Here is a 19,536-nt window from a genome sequence, read left to right on the forward strand (position 1 = left end):
CATTGTGAAACTATAATTTATAATTTTTTGTGCACAAACCTCAAGCGAGTCGCCTCTTGGCCTTGACTCGGTTCCTCGGATTCTTTCCCAGTATTCTTTTCAACTGAAACACACAATTTTATAGTGTTTCAGTACCATAATTTAACATAAATCCAAAAAAAAAAAATTTAACTTCACTTTTACCTAGCTCTAACGTGCTAAATTCGAGGTTCTTAAAATTTTGTGTTTCGGGTTACTATTCACTACACTATTCAAGTCAAATTGTTGACTTTTTAAGGCTTAATAGGTATGGGAACTCCAACTTCACCCACATACCACATTTTGGTCACTAAACTTGTTGGTTTTGGTCATTTTCTCAAAGTTTAAGTCATTTTGGCCAAATTGCCAATTTTCGGTTTTGAAGTCCTAAGTTACACTATTCCATTGGTCGATCTACTGTTGGAATTTGACAAAACTTCCTTCATAGAAAATGTTCCTTATTGTCTTAAGTGTATTCTCATTTTGGATCACCTTAATCGGGGTTTTGTAGCTCAAGTTATAGCCAAAATACAATTATTGTTCACGTACACTGTTCATACTGGTATCTGGGTTCTAGCAGATTTTTGATCCAATTTTGTTTAGTAATTTGGTCAAGTTAAGTTCATAATTTGGCCTAACTTTCTTCACATGAAATGTTCTACTATGTCTTAGGTTTCCATCGGTTCAAGAATCACCTAAATCTGAGTTTCCTAGAGAGAGTTATAGCCCTTCAAACATTACTGCTCAATGGCAATTCTGCAGAGTTGCAGGTACAGTAACTTAACTTTGCTCAATAATTTGAATGGGCTAATGGCATAATTTGAGTTGGTGTTCTTCATGAAAGTTTTAAATCTATATCTTATCTAATTACGGTTAAAATTTCAGGTCAATTTGACTTACCTAGCTCGAGTTATGACTTACTATTCATTTGGTTAGTTTGGTGCAGTGGCAGCCTGCTCTCATTTCACTTTGGTTAATTGGTTCACTAAGTTTTAGTCAGTTTTTGGCCATGGTTCCTTAATGAAAATTGTGCTATTTTATGTCTATTTTCATCCCTAATTCGTGGTATATCAATTGGACTTGTAAAATTTCCTTTTTGGTCATTCAAAGTTGGTTTGGTCATGCTGCCAGCAGCATGACCATTCAACCTACGAATTTGGCTTCCATTCTAATAATTCCCACACATTTGACCATTTTTCTGCTCACAATAGGTCAAACATGACATTTACTTACTTCTCACATTTTTGGTTCACAAACCCTAAGTGCCATAAACCCTAATTTCTAATTTATTAAAATTCATCAAATCAAAGTGTGCCAATCACATCTACTTGCTAAATTAGGCTTGTATACACATTTACTTGAACTAAAACATATCAACACTTCACAATCCCATGGTTAGCTAAAATTTACATCTTTATTCTCATACATAATTTTCTCAATTTTTCTTGTTATTCTATCCATTTCTACTCTAATTCAAACATTTTTACTTAAAGAAAAGGTTGGATCAACTTACTTCAATTGAAGCTTTTCCAAAAGCTCCAATTCTTCTAATTTCTTCTTTCTTTTTGTTCTCAATAAGCTTGTCAAGATCCAACAATAAGATTTACATAAGAAATTTGTGGGATTTATGGGGTTGATTCAAGCTTTAAAAGCTTGATTTTTCATGGCTATGGAGGAACAAAGGAGAAAAGAGAAAGAGAGGAAAGATACACGTTTTTCATTTGAAGATGATTTTTTTTTCTTTTGTTTTCTTTTATCAATTTTGCTTATGGAAGACCACAAAATGTAAATTAATTAATCAAATTAATTAATTTAGTTAAGGCATCATGCATGAGGTCATGCATGATGTCATCACTTTTTTTACTTTTTCATTTTTCTCTTTTTTTTTTCTATTTTTCTATTAGTTTTTTAATTTAATTCACGATTCCGAAATTTTCTTTTCTCCGATTTTATTTGACAGTTAGGTCAGGAGTCAGCTCTCGGGGTCAATTGACCAAATTGCCCCTCGCCGATTCATCCCGGTTTGCAAATAATCCAATATTTCTTTCGGCTCCCTGACCTAATTATTTGGTAGCTTATGATTCTTTTTCGTGATTTTCTCTTTTCCACTTTGTGTCTATAAGGGTCCTAAGGACATGGCGTCACATTTTACGGTTCGAAATTTGAGTTTAAAATGACTTGTGATCATTCAGAAAGGTCACCCATCTGTGACTCTCGGCTAGTTTAACTTACATTACATTTTCTTGTTTATACTTAACTAATTGACAATTACTAATTATTTGTGTTTATGGCTTATCTAGTTGTCTTAAGTATGGTTCTAATCCCCTCAGTTGTCCGGACCGACACCGGTCACTGGAACAGTGAAATCTGCCAGGCTATGCAAACAAGGGTGTTACACCTAGGAATGCCTTGATTCAATTCTTGGTGGCTCAGAATTGAATCCCTTAGAAAGTCCATGATCATACCATATTTACTGCTTATCCTTGAATGCATGAGATGTATGGGAATGTATGCAATTATATGATATATGCATGCTAAATGGATAATGTGCAAAGTGAGACCTTAATAGTAATTAGGATGACCATAAAATCTTCCAAACAAATGATTAAGTTGGAAATGCTATAATTAATGTAATTATAACATGGGCCCTCCATTGAGGCAATTATTTTAAGAAATTTTAAATACTTGCATAAGATGCAATTAATTTAAGAGATTTTCTTAAGAATAATTTTTAAGCATAAGATGTTGTAAATATGTATGCCCAATATTGGATGTACCTGAGGACATTAAAATTATTTGCATAATTACTGGCTCAATGGGATAAACTTAACTAATGCAAGATTAGTCAATAATGGATGTACCTGAGATTTTGAGCATTAAGGGCTAGGTAAAGGATTGAACTTCACATGAGATGTGATGGGCAAGGAGTTGCTCACCTATAGTTTATTGTAATTCCAATAAGGGATGTACCTGAGGATGATCAATAAAATTATAAGAATTCAATCACCCACTAGAAATCCATCCAACTAGGATTTCCGTTTTCTACTTTGGAAGTGTAGGATTCGCTAAGTTAGTGGGAGGACCAATTTGATTAAAAGACCATAATCATTTTGGTTAATTACTTGATACATTTACTAATTAATCTGGTTATTTTCTGTAGTTAATTTTCTGATAATAATGAGCACAGAACAACCACCACCATCCAATATCCTTGCAAGCATACTTGATCGCAATAGGTTGACAGGACCTAATCTCTCTGATTGGCTAAGAAATTTGAAACTTGTCCTGAACCTTGAACATATAGGATATATTCTAGATTCAAATGTTCCTGGTCCCTTACCTCCAGAGGCCACTCAGGAGGAGCATGAAACTTTGGACAAGTGGAAGGAGCATGATATGAGAGCTAAGTGTTACATGCTTGCTTCCATGAGTAATGAGTTATAGAAGCAGAATGAAAACATGCAGAGTGCAAGTGAGATCCTCCTTCACCTACAAGAGTTGTATGGTGAGCATAGTAGGAATGCAAGGTATGAGATATCTAGGCAGCTGTTCCGCATGAGGATGTCTGAGGGATAGAATGTTGGGGATCATGTCCACAAGATGATTTGGCTGATTGAGCAGTTGGAACATCTTGACTTCAACATGGATTTCCAACTACAGACGGATTTGATCCTTCAGTCCCTACCTGAGTCTTTTGGGAATTTTGTGACAAATTTCCATATGACTAAACAGGAATGCTCCTTAGCTGGTTTACTCAATATGCTGGTTATTGCCCAAAAGAATATGCCAGGCAATAAAGGAAAAGAGGTAGCTTTGATTGCATCTTCTTCAGCTGGAAAGTCCAACAAGAAGAAGGGCAATAAGAAAAAGAAACCTCAGATTCCTGGTCCTTCCAAGAAAATAGCTAAACAAAAAGAGAAGACTAAAGCTGATGGAGGCAAAGGAAAGTGTTTTCACTGCCAGAAGGATGGGCACTAGAAAAGGAATTGCCCAGAGTATCTTGCTTCTCTAAAGGACAAAAAGGATAAACCTTCGGAAGGTATGTACATATCTTGTTATTTAGATTCTGATGATACTCATAGTTCATCTACAGCTTGGATTTTGGATACTGGTGCCAGTTTTCACATTTCTAATGATATGCAAGAACTAGCAAATAGTAGCACCTTGCGTTCTCAAGATGTTAGAGTCCGGATTGGCAATGGTTCAACTGTTGAAGCTTTAGCCATAGGATCTAAATCTTTTTATATGTTTGGACATGTTTTGTATTTGGATAATATTTTATATGTACCTGATGCTTTTAAGAACATCATTTCTATATCTAGTTTGACTAGAAATGGCTATGAATTTCAATTCACAGATGATGTTTGCAATATTTATTTTGGAAATAAAAATGTTGGTTCGCGTTATATGAATGAAGGTCTTTATTATTTAGATAATAATGACAAACACAAAATGAATGCAGGTGATCTAAATGAATGCAATACCATGGTGAAAACCAACTCAAGTTCAAAATATATTTGGCGCTTAAGGTTATGTCATGCTGCAGAAGATAGGATTGCAAAACTGGAGAAAATGGGGATTCTATCCTCATTGGGCTCTGAGCCGACTCTAACTTGTGAATCTTGCCTTCAGGGCAAAATTACTAGATCACCCTTTGTTGGACAAGGGCTAAAGGCTGAAAATATTTTGAAACTAATACATAGTGATGTATGTGGTCCATTTAAGGAAATGGCTAGAGGCGATTTTCATTACTTTATTACCTTTACTGATGATAAATCAAGGTTTGGGTATTTGTATTTGATGAAATACAAACATGAATCTTTTGAGAAGTTCAAAGAATTTAAATATGAAGTAGAAAAACAAACAGGAAAGAGTATTAAAGCTCTTCGATCAGATCGTGGAGGTGAATATTTGAGTACTGAATTTGATGAATACTTGAGAGAGCATGGCATTGTTTCCCAGCTGACTCCTCCAGGAATGCCACAGCTAAATGGTGTATCTGAAAGGAGAAATCGTACCCTATTGGATATGGTACGTAGTATGATGAGCTATACATATATGCCAATCTTTTTTTGGGGATTTGCATTAGAATCAGCTTTGTATATTCTGAATAGGATTCCATCAAAATCAGTTTCTTCCACACCTTATGAGATATGGCATGGAAGAAAACCAAGTCTTATGCATATTAAGATTTGGGGTTGTCCAGCTTATATCAAAAAGCTGAACACTGATAAATTGAAAACCAGATCAGAAAAGGGTCGATTTGTTGGATATCCAAAAGATAGTTTTGGATATTATTTTTATTTGTCTACATCACAAAAGGTTGTGGCGAGTAGAGATGCCACATTTCTTAAACAATAGTTTGTCCAAGAAGGAGGCAAAGGAAGGCAAATAGAGTTAGAATTAGAGAATTCTGATCAATCAACAGATCAGATGGATATAGATCCATCTAGTCAACCTATACCCGTTGATGAAACATCTACAGCTGTTCCTCGTAGAACAACCAGGGTATCTCACCCACCAGTGAGATATGGTTTCCTTCATGAAGAAGAACAAGAGTTGTCTACTCATGAAAAAGTAGATCATGGAGATGATCCACTTACCTATGAAGAAGCTATATCAGATATAGACTCTTCAAAATGGATTGATGCTATGAAATCTAAAATTGATTCCATGTATAAGAATCAAGTTTGGGATCTTGTTGACCCACCTGAAGGTATTGTACCTATAAGGTACAAATGGGTTTTCAAGAAGAAAATTGGTTCTGATGGAAAGGTAGAGACCTATAAGGCAAGGCTAGTAGCAAAAGGGTTTCGCCAAAGGCAAGGAATCAACTATGAGGAGACTTTCTCGCCTGTTGCCATGCTTAAATCAATTAGGATTTTATTAGCAATAGCTGCATACTATGATTATGTGATTTGGCAGATGGATGTCAAAACAGCTTTTCTCAATGGATACATTGAAGAAAACATTTTTATGGAACAACCTAGGGGTTTTGAATCCCAAGATGGTTCCAAGGCATGCAAGCTAAAGCAATCCATTTATGGGTTGAAGCAAACTTCGAGGAGTTGGAACATTCGTTTTGATGAAGCCATTAAATCATTTGGTTTTATAAAAAATGAGGATGAACCATGTGTATATAAAAAGGTTAGTGACAGTGCTATCACTTTTCTTGTCTTATATGTGGATGATATACTGTTGATGGGTAATAACACAGGTATGTTGACAACTGTAAAGGTATGGTTGTCAAATACATTCTCCATGAAAGACTTAGGGGAGGCAACCTATATTATTGGGATTCACATCTATAGAAATAGAGCGAAAAGAATAATTGGTTTATCCCAAAGTCTATACTTGGAAAAGGTGTTAAAGAGGTTTAACATGCTTGATTCCAAGAGAGGATTGTTACCAGTGAGACATGGTATCCATCTTTCTAAAGAGATGTCTACAAAGATACCTGAAGAAAGAGATAAAATGGCTAGGATTCCATATGCTTCAGCTTTTGGAAGTTTAATGTATGCAATGTTGTGTACTAGGCCGGATATCGCATATGCTGTTAGTTTGACTAGCAGGTATCAATCCAATCCAGGTTTGGAACACTGGATAGTTGTAAAGAATATCCTTAAGTGCTTGAGAAGAACTAAGGATTTATTCTTGATATATAGAGGTGGAGACTTGCAATTGGATGGTTATATTCCAATCAGATATCGATGATAGAAAGTCTACCTCTGGGTATGTGTTCATTTGTAATGGAGGTGCAGTTAGTTGGAAGAGTTCCAAACAGAGCACGACTTCAGATTCCACTACCAAAGCTGAGCATATTGCTGCATCAGATGCTACAAAGGAAGCTGTTTGGATATAAGAAATCCCGGTCTCACTAGAAATCCAAACACATAGAAAGGCACAATCACATTATCAGAGAAATAGTTGGGCAAGATGATGTAGCCATGCAAAAAATAGCATCAGCTGAAAATCCAGCTGATCCATTCACTAAGGCTATGTCACAAACTCAGCTAAACTGACATCTTGAGAAGTTGGGTCTAAGATATTGTAATGAATGGCTCTAGTGCTAGTGGGAGATTATTAGTAGTATGCCCTAGAGCATATCATTTAGTATGCATCTTATACATGTTTTTATTAATAAAAGACATTTCCGCTTTTCCGTTTACATAAGATATTTATGTGTAATAGAAAAGGTCCATTGATATTTTGTTAGAGATTCTATTCTTAAGTTGTTAAGAATATGAGTGACAATATTTCTAGTATAAAGTATCATAAATAGGTTCACAATTGAGAATACTTCATAATAAGGACATGATTTATCCAGAAAGATTGTATTCATGTTTGTTCCCATGTTATTTATATGAGATATAAATAAGATGGAATGGTGAGTCTCATGCCATATGACAAACATGATAGGCACTTATAAATGATAAGTAGGCCGAACCAGTGACACTTATGACAAGCACATGGAGTTTACTCTTATCAATGTTTTGTCATAAATCATATCAGTGCCTATAATCTTTAGACCTGAGATAGCACAGTTATCTTGTATATAGGTAGTTTGAGTTTGATACTGCTTTCATACTTGTACTGTGTATGGGTCTATGGGCACGTGTTGGCTCCTACTAGTTATATATGGAGGTAGGTGTTAATCAAGATGGAATCTGTTCCTCTAAGTAAATAGAGATAAAATCCTATGTTCATTTAATTATTCTTGAAGTTTCAAGTTCCTGGCCAGGACATATAGATTTATTAAGAAAAGTGTTTCTGATGAGAAAAATCTTTTTAATCAAGAACTGAAATTAAAAGAGAACATAATATTCATAGCAAATGGAGTTTGACATAAACCATGACTCCAGCTTGAGTTGGGATTTTGTAATAGAGAGATTTCAGTGCATGGTAACATATGATTATAGGTTCATTTAAGATAAACCTTAGTACTAATTGGGTGGCCATGGCATTCTATGCTAGGTGTTAGCCATGGTCTATGAGGTGCATAAAATGATTTAGAGAAATTATTTATGGTAAGAAAGAGTTCTAATGATATTAAGAGTTGATATCATCTCTCATTGCCAATTAGTGATGAGCCTAGTAAGTCACACACATACACAAGTAATCACCTAATTAAATATGATTTAATTAATTAATTGAAGAGTTTAATTGATTAAATAAATAGATTTGGTTTGCAATTAGATTGCGAAGTCCCTAGCATGACTTGAAACCAAATCTAGGTTATTGGATGTACAGTATAAGTTAAATTTATATTTAAAGTGTTTAAATATGAATTTAATTAATGAGAAATTAATTAATAAAGATTAATTAATTGATTTATATTTGATATAAATTGATTAGAAGAAGAGAAATAATTATTTTGGGTTGAGAACTCAAAATTAACACACAGGGGCATTTTGGTCATTTCACAGGGTGACATGTGGCACCATGAGATGGTGACACATGGCGTTATACATAAGCTTTCCAAATGTCTTTTAATCATGTAAGATGATTAAAATTAAGATTAAATATAGGTTTGACACTTGGCACAATGTGATTGGGTTAATTAAACCTAGAACCAATCAGAGGGTGACATGTGGCAAGGGTTTTATGTGTTAACCTAGCTATATAAGTGGTGTTATGAAGAGAAAAAAATACAACCAGCAGCCACTCCTCCTTTATCACGCCATTTTGAAGCTCTCCCTCTCTTCTTCTTCATCTCTCATCTATTCCAAGAGATTACCAAACAATCTCTTGAATTAAAAATACTAGAAATCGTTTCTAGTGTCCTGTTTACATATTTAATCTCTTAAAAGGTAGAACTTGATTTTATAGATAGTAGAAAAAGCTTTAGAAGCTGTTCAAGGGCTGCCATAGGTGTTCTTGGTGTGGACAAGCTAGAGGGACAACATCTGGTGTCCTGAAGACGCATCTCAAAGGCGCAAATACACTGCAGTGCATCAAGAAGTTAGTGTGTTTGTTCTTGATTTAATCTAGGGTTCTAAAATTAATCTAATTAATTTTAAAATCTTAAATGGCAAATACAGATTAAAAAACATATTAAAAGAGTTTTAATATGTTGTTTATCATTGAAATCAAATAGATAAAAATAAATCTTGCATGATGCGTGTGACCCTAGGTGAAAAATTTTTCAATTCAATGGTATAAACTTGTGTTTTTCATGCTTCCGCTCCTTCACATACTACACAATTAAATCATATAATCAACAATCTAAATGGAAAATATAGTGGCTCTGATACCAATTGAAAGGAGCGGAAGCATGAAAAACACAAGTTTATATCATTGAATTCAAAAATCTTCACCTAGGGTCACATGCATCATGTAAGATTTATTTTTATCTATTTGATTTCAATGATAAACAACATATTAAAGCTCTTTTAATATGTTTTTGGATCTATATTTTCCATTCAAGATTTTAGAATTAATCTGATTAATTTTAGAACCCTAGATTAGATCAAGAGTAAGTGCACTAACCTCTTGATGCACTGCAGTGTGTTTGGCACCTTTGGGATGCGTCTTTAGGATACCAGATGTTGTCCCTCTAGCTTGTCCACACCAAGATCACCTATGACAGCCCTTAAACAGCTTCTAAATCTTTTTCTATTAATTAGAAAAATAAGTTTTGCCTTTTAAGAGATTAAAAATGTAAACAGGACACTAGAAACAATTTCTAGTATTTTTAATTCAAGAGATTGTTTGCTAATCTCTTGTAATAGATGGGAGATGAAGAAGAAGAGAAGGGAGAAGCCTTTCAAGGTGGCGGCACAAAGAAGAGGCAGCAGCTTGTGTTATTTGTTCTTTCATAACAACACTTATATAGCTAGGTCACCACTTAAAACCCTTGCCACATGTCACATTCTGATTGGCTCTAGGTTTAATTGACCCAATCACTTTGTGGCAAGTGTCAAACCTATGTTTAATATTAATTTTAATCATCTTACATGATTAAAAGACATTTGGCAAGCTTATGTGTAATGCCATGTGTCACCATCTCATGGTGCCACATATCACCCTGTGAAATGACCAAAATGCCCCTGTGTCTTAATTTTGAGTTCTCAACCCAAAATAATTATTTCTCTTCTTCTAATCAATTTATATCAAATATAAATTAATTAATTAATCTCTATTAATTAATTTTTCATTAATTAAATTCATATTTAAGCACTTTAAATATAAATTTAACTTATACTATACATCCAATAACCTAGATTTGGTTTCAAGTCATGCTAGGGACTTCGCAATCTAATTGCATACCAAACCTATTTAATTAATCAATTAAACTCTTTAATTAATTAATTAAATCATATTTAATTTGGTGATTACTTGTGTATATGTGTGACTTACTAGGCTCATCACTAATTGGCAATGAGACATGATATCAATTCTTAATATCATCAGAACTCGTTCTTATCATAAATGATTTCTCTAAATCATTTTATGCACCTCATAGACCATGGTTAACACCTAGCATAGCATGCCATGGCCACCCAATCAGTAATAAGGTTTACCTTAAATGAACCTATAATCATATGTTACCACGCACTAGAATCTCTCTGTTACAAAATCTCAATTCAAGCTGGAGTCATGGTTTATGTCAAACCCCATTTGCTATGAATATTATGTTCTCTTTTAATTCCAGTTCTTGATTAAAAAGATTTTCTCATCATAAACTCCTTTCTGATTAAATCTATCTGTCCTGGCCAGGAACTTAAAACATCAAAAACAATTAAATGAACATAGGATTTTATCCCTATTTACTTAGAGGAACAGATTTCATCTTGATCAACACCTACCTCCATATATAACTAGTAGGAGCCAACACATGCCCATATACCCATACACTGTAAAAGTATGAAAGCAGTATCAAACTCAAACCACCTATATACAAGATAACTATGTTATCTCAGGTCTAAAGATTATATGCAATGATATGATTTATGACAATACAATGACAAGAGTAAACTCCATGTGCTTGTCATAAGTGTCACTAGTTCGACCTACTTATCATGTATAAGTGCCTATCATGTTTGTCATATGGCATGAGACTCACCATTCCATCTTATTTATATCTACCATAAATAACTTGGGAACAAACATAAATACAATCTTTCTGGATAAGTCATGTCCTTATTGTGAAGTATCCTCGATTGTGAACCTATTTATGATACTTTATACTAGAAATACTATCACTCATATTCTCTGCAATATAAGAATATAATTTCTAACAAAATATCAATGGACCTTTTCTATTACACATAAATATATTATGTAAATGAAAAAGTGGAAATGCCTTTTATTAATAAAAACATGTACAAGATACATACTAAATGATATGCTCTAGGGCATACTATTAACACTAATCAACCTATATTTAGCTTCTTTCTTGCTCATTAAATACCTTATTGCTGCATGATCAATGAAAACAATTACCTTTGAGTTGACTAAATAAGAATGAAACTTATTGAGTGCAAACACTACCGTAAGGAACTCTTTTTCAATTGTAGCATAATTAACTTGAGCCTCATCAAGGGTTTGGCTTGCATAGTAAATGACATAAGGTTTTCTATCTTTCTGCTGGTTAATGACAGCTCCAACAACAAACTTGCTTGCATCACACATGATTTCAAATGGAAAAGTCCAATCTAGTGGTTACATGATAGGAACTGTTGTTAATGCCATCTTGAACTGGCAAAAAGCATCCATATAATCTTGATTAAAATCAAATTTAACATCATGATTCAAAAGATTAGTTAAGGGTTTGGCTATTTTAGAAAAATCCTAAATAAATTGCCAGTAAAATCTAACATGTCTAAGAAAACTCCGCACTCCTTTAACAGTGGTTGGAGGGGGCATTTTTTCAATAATTTCTATCTTAGCTCTATCAACTTCTATTCCCCTGTTGGAGATCAAATGCCCTAAAATGATGCCCTCTTAGACCATGAAGTGACATTTCTCGCAGTTCAATATTAGATCTGTTAGTAGTATGCCCTAGAGCATATCATTTAGTATGTATCTTGTACATATTTTTATTAATAAAAGGCATTTCCACTTTTCCGTTTACATAATATATTTATGTGTAATAGAAAAGGTCTATTGATATTTTGTTAGAAATATTATTCTTAAGTTGTTAAGAATATGAGTGACAATATTTCTAGCACAGAGTATCATAAGTAGGTTCACAATCGAGGATACTTCATAATAAGGACATGACTTATCCAGAAAGATTGTATTCATGTTTGTTCCCATGTTATTTATATGAGATATAAATAAGATGGAATGATGAGTCTCATGCCATATAGCAAACATGATAGGCATTTATAAATGATAAGTAGGCCGAACCAGTGACACTTATGACAAGCACATGGAGTTTACTCTTGTCAATGTTTTGTCATAAATCATATCAGTGCATATAATCTTTAAACCTGAGATAGCACAGTTATCTTGTATATAGGTAGTTTGAGTTTGATACTGCTTTCATACTTGTACTGTGTATGGGTATATGGGCATGTGTTGGCTCCTACTAGTTATATATGGATGTAGGTGTTGATCAAGATGGAATCTGTTTCTCTAAGTAAATAGAGATAAAATCCTATGTTCATTTAATTATTCTTGATGTTTCAAGTTCCTGGCCAGGACAGATAGATTTATTCAGAAAATAGTTTATGATGAGAAAATCTTTTTAATCAAGAACTGGAATTAAAAGAGAACATAATATTCATAGCAAATGGAGTTTGACATAAACCATGACTCCAGCTTGAGTTGAGATTTTGTAACAGAGAGATTCTAGTGCATGGTAACATATGATTATAGGTTCATTTAAGGTAAACCTTATTACTAATTGGGTGGCCATGGCATGCTATGCTAGGTGTTAACCATGGTCTATGAGGTTCATAAAATGATTTAGAGAAATCATTTATGGTAAGAAAGAGTTCTGATGATATTAAGAGTTGATATCATCTCTCATTGCCAATTAGTGATGAGCCTAGTAAGTCACACATATGCACAAGTTATCACCTATTTAAATATGATTAAATTAATTAATTAAAGAGTTTAATTGATTAATTAAATAGGTTTGGTTTGCAATTAAATTGCAAAGTCCCTATCATGACTTGAAACCAAATCTAGATTATTGGATGTATAGTATAAGTTAAATTTATATTTAAAGTGTTTAAATATGAATTTAATTAATGAGAAATTAATTAATAGAGATTAATTAATTTATTTATATTTGATATAAATTAATTAGAAGAAGAAAAAATAATTATTTTGGGTTAAGAACTCAAAATTAAGACACATGGGCATTTTGGTCATTTCACAGTGTGACACGTGGCACCATGAGATGGTGACACATGGGATTACACATAAGCTTGCCAAATATTTTTTTAATCATGTAAGATGATTAAAATCAAGATTAAATATAGGTTTGACACTTGGCACAATGTGATTGGGTCACTTAAACCTAGAGCTAATCAAAGGGTGACATGTGGCAAGGGTTTAATGTGTTAACCTAGCTATTTAAGTGTGGTTATGAAAAGAAAAAATAACCAGCAGCCACTCCTCTCCTTTGTCACGCCACTTTGAGGGTTTTCATCTATTCTTCTTCATCTCTTATCAATTCAAATAGATTAGCCATCAATATCTTGAATTAAGAACGCTAGAAATTGTTTCTAGTGTCCTGTTTACATCTCTAATCTCTTAAAAGGCAGAACTTAAATTTCTAATTAATAGAAAAAGCTTTAGAAGCTGTTCAAGGGCTGCCATAGGTGTTCTTGGTGTGGACAAGCTAGAGGGACAACATTTAGTGTCCTGAAGACGAATCTGAAAGGCGCAGACACGCTGCAGTACATCAAGAGGTTAGTGTAATCGTTCTTGATTTAATCTAGGGTTTTAAAATTAATCTGATTAATTTTAAAATCTTAAATGGAAAATACAGATCCAAAAACATATTAAAAGAGTTTTAATATGTTGTTTATCATTGAAATCAAATAGATAAAAATAAATCTTGCATGATGCATGTGACCCTAGTTGAAAATTTTTGAATTCAATGGTATAAACTTGTGTTTTTCACGCTTCCGTTCCTTCAAGATCATTATCAGCACATCTCTGCAAAACCTTAGACAAATTAGTCAAGCATTAATCAAAATTAGTGCCATATACTAAAAAGTCATCCATGAAGACCTCTATAATTTCTTCGACGAAGTTAGAAAAAACGGCCATCATGCACCTTTGAAAAGTGGCAAGTGCATTATACAATCCAAATGGCATCCTTCGATAGGGAAAGGTGCCATAAGGACATGTAAAATTAGTTTTCTCTTGGTCTTTTGGATGTATTGCAATTTAACAAAATCCTGAGTATCCATCTAAATAAAAAAATAAGAATGCTTGGCTAATCTTTCTAACATTTGATCTATGAAAGGGAGGGGGAAATGGTCTTTTCTTATAGTGTTGTTCAACTTCCTATAGTCTGTGCACATTCTCCAACCTGTAACTATTCTAATTGGTATCAATTCATTATTTTCATTTTGAACAACTGTCACTCCACCTTTTCTTGGTACAATATGCACAGGACTTACCCACTCACTATCAAAAATAGGGAAAATAATTCTAGCAGCTAGTAATTTTAGGATTTCCTTTTTCACAATATCCTTCATTGTAGGATTCAATCTTCTTTGGTGTTTAATAGAAGGTCTACTATTTGGCTCTAGGAAAATCCTATGCATACAAACTGTTGGACTAATTCTCTTTATATCATAAATTTTGTAGCCTAAAACTCTCCTATATTCTCTCAAAACTCTCAACAATTTATTAATCTCAATATCAGTCAGAGATGCATCAATTATAACAGGATATGTTTCATTAGGTCCAAGAAAAGCATACCTGAGGTTGGAAGGAAAAGGTTTAAGATCTACCTTTGGGGCATCCTCTACCTTTAATAATGGTGATTTAATCTCCAATGTCAGCACTTCTTCAAGCTTAAAAATTGTAGCTTCAGGATGTGGTGGACAGCTCTCCAAGTGTTGTGTAAAAGCAACTATGTATGGGTTGTCATCATTAATGCTCCCACCATGGACTAAGCAATTTTCCAGTGGGTCTTGTGGATAACTTTTTCTAAAATGCTTTTGAACAATCTCTTTAATAATGTCTACCCGTAAATAAGATTCAACTTCTTCATGTTTCCTTTTCATAGCAAGATTGATATTGAATATCATTTGATCATCTCCCACTCTAAGAGTCAATTTCTCACCCTTCACATCAATTAATGCACCAGCTGTAGCTAAAAATGGTCTTCCCAACAAGATAGGAATTTTTGTATCTTCTTTCATATCTAAAATGATAAAATCCACCAGAATGTAGAATTTCCCAACCTTGATAGGCACATTTTCTAGAATTCCTTTTGGATACTTAATTGAACCGTTAGCCAATGAAAGATACATGTTAGTGGGCTTCAACTCTCCCATATTTAGCTTCTCATATATTGAAAGAGGCATTAGGCTAGCGCTAGCTCCAAGGTCACATCAGGCATTTGCCACACTGTTATCACCGATATGACAAGGAATGGAAAATACACCCAGATCCTTGAGTTTAGGAGGTAACTTATTTTGAATTATAGCACTGCATTGCTTTCCTAAGTTGATGGTATCATAAGCCTCTAGCCTTCTCTTATTGGTAAGAATCTCCTTTAAGAACTTGGCATAACTTAGCATTTGGGATAATGCCTAAGTGAATGGCACATTGATAAACAGCTTCTTCAGCACTTCAAGGAATTTGCCAAATTGTTTGTCTAGTTTATGCTTGATAAATTTTTGAGGGTAGGGAAGGGTGTGAAGGAGTGGAAGCATGGTAATTGGTGCATTGGAGCATTGAATTTCAAAAATTTTCTTATAGGGTCTCATGCATCATGCCACATCTCTTATGTGCCTTATTAATTTCAATGCTCAATTGCATGTTAAAACACTTTTAATATATATTAGGATCTTCATTTGCCATTTAAGATTGTGAATTAACAAATTAATTTAATTAAACCCTAATTTGAAAGAGAAATTTGGGCACTAACCTCTTTGATGCACTATGGATGCAATTGACACCTTTAGGAGCTCCTTAGACCCCAAGTGTTATCCCTCTAGCTTGTCCACACTAAGATCACCAATGGGAAGCCCCAAATTTTGCTTCTCAAGCCTTGCCAACCAATTATAATTTGGGATTTTGCTTTTAGAGAGGTTATATATGTGTATAGGACACTAGAAACAATTCCTAGCAATTTTAATTCAAAGGGAATGGAGTGATTCTCTTTGAATTGATGAGAAAGCAAGAAGATGAGAATGAGAGAATAGGCTGCCACCACACTTGAGAATAGAGAGTGTTATGTTTTAATTCTTCTTTCTTTCCCTTTTATAATTAGGTCAAATAATCACTTAAACCCTTTGCCACATGCCACCACCACATTGCATCTTATTTTTAATTGACTTAATCACATGAAGCCAAGTGTCAAAGCTAGACATAATCTTGACTTTGATCATCTTACATGATAGGAAGACAAATGGCAAGCTTATATGGTGCCATGTGTCACCATCTCATGGTGCCATGTGTCACCATGTGAAATGACCAAATTACCCTTATGTTCTAATTTTGAGTTCTTAACCCAAAATTATTATTTCTCCTTTTCTAATCAATTTATATCAAATATAAATTAATTAATTAATCTCCATTAATTAATTTCTCATAATTAAATTAATATTTAAACACTTTAAATATAAATTTAACTATTACTATACATGCAATAACCTAGATTTGGTTTCAAGCCATGCTAGGGACTTTGCAATCTCATTGCAAACCAAACCTATTTAATTAATCAATTAAACTCTTTATGTAATCAATTAAATCACATTTTACTTGGTGATTAACTTGTGTATGTGTGTGACTCACTAGGCTCATCACTAATTGGCAATGTGATATGATATTAACTCTTAATATCATTAGAACTCTTTCTTATCATAAATGATTTCTCTAAATCATTTTAGGCATCTCATAGACCATGGTTGACACCTCACATAGCGTGCCATGGCCACCCAATCAGTAATAAGGAATACCTTAAATGAACCTATAATCATATGTTACCACGCACTAGAATCTCTCTATTACAAAATCCCAATTCGAGTTGAAGTCATGGTTAATGTCAAACCCCATTTGCTATGAACATTATGTTCTCTTTTAATTCCAGTTCTTGATTATTTAGATTTTATTGTCAGAAACTCTTTTCTGACTAAATCTGTATGTTCTGGCCAGGAACTTGAAACATCAAGAACAATTAAATGAACATAGGATTTTATTCCTATTTACTTAGGGTTACAGATTCCATCTTGATCAACACCTATCTCCATATATAACTAGTAGGAGCCAACACATGCCCATATGCCCATACACAGTACAAGTATGAAAGAAGTATCAAACTCAAACCACCTATATACATGATAACTGTGTTATCTCAGGTCTAAAGATTATATGAACTGATATGATATATGACATTGCATTGACAAGAGCAAACTCCATGTGCTTGTCATAAGCGTTACTGGTCAGGACTACTTATCATGTATAAGTGCTTATCATGTTTGTTATTTGGCATGAGACTTACCACTCCATCTTGTTTATATCTCATATAAATACCTTGGGAACAAATATGATTACAATCTTTCTGGATAAGTCATGTCCTGTATGAAGTATCCTCGATTATGAACGAATTTATGATACTTTGTGCTAGAAATACTGTCACCCATATTCTTAACAACTTAAGAAAAGAATTTCTAACAATATATCAATGGACCTTTTCTATTACACATAAATATATTATATAAACGGAAAAGTAAAATTGCCTTTTATTAATAAAATGTGTACTAGATACATACAAAATGATATGCTCTAGGGCATACTACTAATAATCTCCCACTAGCACTAGAGCCATTCATTACAATATCTTAGACCCATCTTCTCAAGATGTCGGTCTAACTAAGTTTGTGACATAGGCTTTGTGAATGGATCAGCTGGATTTTCAGCTGATGCTATTTTCTGCATGGCTACATCGCCTCGCCCAACTATCTATCTGATAATGTGGTAGCGCCTTTCTATGTGTTTGGATTTTTAGTGAGATTGGGGTTCCTTAGCCTGTATGACTGCTCCATTGTTGTGACAGTAGAGAGGAACTGCTGACTCAATGGAAGGAACCACTGCAAGTTCTATCACGAACTTCTTTATTCAAATAGCCTCTTTTATAGCATCTGATGCAGCAATATACTCAGCCTCTGTAGTGGAATCAGCAATTGTACTCTGTTTGGAACTCTTCCAACTAACTGCACCTCCATTACAAATGAACACAAACCCAGAGGTAAACTTTCTATCATCGATATCTGATTGAAAGTCAAAATCAGTATAACCACCCAATTGCAAGTCACCACCTCCATAGATCAAGAATAAATCCTTAGTTCTTCTCAAGTACTTAAGGACATTCTTGACAGCTATCCAGTGTTCCAAACCTGGATTGAATTCAAACCTGCTAGTCAAACTAACAGCATATGCGATATCCAGCCTAGTACACTACATTGCATACATTAAACTTCCAATAGTCGAAACATATGGAATCTTGGCCATTTTATCTCTTTCTTCTGGTGTCTTTAGAGACATCCCTTTAGAAAGGTGGATACCATGTCTTACTGGTAACAATCATCTCTTGGAATAAAGCATGTTAAACCTCTTTAACACCTTTTCCAAGTATAGACTTTGGGATAAACCAATTATTCTTTTTTCTCTATCTCTATAGATGCGAATTCCAAGAATATAGGTTGCCTCTCCTAAGTCTTTCATGGAGAATATATTTCACAACCATACCTTGACAATTCTCAAAATACCTCTGTCATTACCTATCAACCGAATGTCATCCACATATAAGACAAGGAAAGTGACAGCACTATCACTAACCTTCTTATATACACATGGTTCATCCACATTTTTTATAAAAATAAATGACTTAATGGCTTCATCAAAATGGATGTTCCAACTCCTCGAAGCTTATTTCAACCCATAAATGGATCTCTTTAGCTTGCATACCTTGGAACCATCTTGGGATTCAAAACCCCTAGGTTGTTCCATGAAAATGTTTTCATCAATGTATCCATTGAGAAAAGCTATTTTGACATCCATCTATCAAATCTCATAATCATAGTATGCAGCTATTGCTAATAGAATCCTAATTGATTTAAGCATGGCAACAGGCGAAAAAGTCTCCTCATAGTCGATTCCTTGCCTTTTGTGAAACCCTTTCGCTACTAGCCTTGCTTTATAGGTCTCTACTTTTCTACTAGAACTAATTTTCTTCTTGAAAACCATTTATTCCCTATAGGTATAATACCTTTAGGTGGGACAACAAGGTCTCAAACTTGGTTCTTATGCATGGAATCAATTTTGGATTTCATAGCTTCAATCCATTTTGAAGAATGTATATCTGATATAGCTTCT

Source organism: Hevea brasiliensis, chromosome 15 (genome assembly GCF_030052815.1).
Source record: "Hevea brasiliensis isolate MT/VB/25A 57/8 chromosome 15, ASM3005281v1, whole genome shotgun sequence".
NCBI classification, from domain to species: Eukaryota; Viridiplantae; Streptophyta; class Magnoliopsida; order Malpighiales; family Euphorbiaceae; genus Hevea; species Hevea brasiliensis.